Source organism: Octopus bimaculoides, chromosome 25 (genome assembly GCF_001194135.2).
Source record: "Octopus bimaculoides isolate UCB-OBI-ISO-001 chromosome 25, ASM119413v2, whole genome shotgun sequence".
NCBI lineage: Eukaryota > Metazoa > Mollusca > Cephalopoda > Octopoda > Octopodidae > Octopus > Octopus bimaculoides.
Window position 1 is genome coordinate 6,065,104 of NC_069005.1, and position 813 is coordinate 6,065,916.

Below are 813 nucleotides of genomic sequence, written 5' to 3' on the forward strand. Positions count from 1 at the left end.
CCGTAACGTAGCGATTCGGCAAAAGGATAACTACAAGAATTTAACAAAATGTGGTTGATTCGTTCGACTAGAATTCTTCATGGATGTACCCCAGCATGGCCGCAGTCTAATGATTAAAACAAGTAAAAGATATGTTATATGACAGAAATAGCAGCCGAATTTCCTTAAATTGTACACTACCGTTTTGAAAACGGAAGTACACCTCGCGTAATGTAATCCTACAAATAGAAAACATCGACGGGTTTATCGTGGCCTCTGATCTAAACGAACACGCCGAAAACCAACAGGGTACGAAGCAACAACAATGGTTATTTCAACGATGCCACATAAGTTTTGTGGTAGTCATGGATGGAAAACAATTTGTCTGATGTTAATTTAATTATCACCTCATGGTCAGATGAGGCTTTCAAAAATAAGTCTATAGACTCATTAAAATGTTCCTCCCCACGGAAATCTTTAGTAAAAGGCGAAAGATTTATCCGCTCGGGGTGAGGAGAAACCAGAGTTAATTTCACAGAAAATCACATTCACTATTATACAAAATATCTAAATAAACAACCACTGATTTAAAAAAGTAATTTTATATATTTAACTAATTCTCTACACCAGAAATCTGAAATATTTTTTAATGTGAACAATTAGTAGTTCATAATAAATATTCTCTACTATATGGTATAACGAGATATTTAAATTTTAATTAATTAATAGTAAATATACCTAATCAACCTTGAGAACGTTCGTCAATTTCTCGCATCTTCCAGGATCACGTGTTTCGAAACCAGTTCATAGATATCCAATTCTCTTTATTACGAT

At 33.8% G+C, this 813-nt stretch overlaps 1 non-coding gene across 1 annotated transcript; it reads right to left on the reverse strand.

The window, feature by feature from the left end:
- Positions 1-383: 383 nt before the first annotated feature.
- LOC128250843 (U5 spliceosomal RNA) lies at positions 384-508 on the reverse strand. Its single transcript, XR_008266815.1, has one exon. It is a non-coding gene; the product is annotated as a U5 spliceosomal RNA (small nuclear RNA).
- Positions 509-813: the final 305 nt, after the last annotated feature.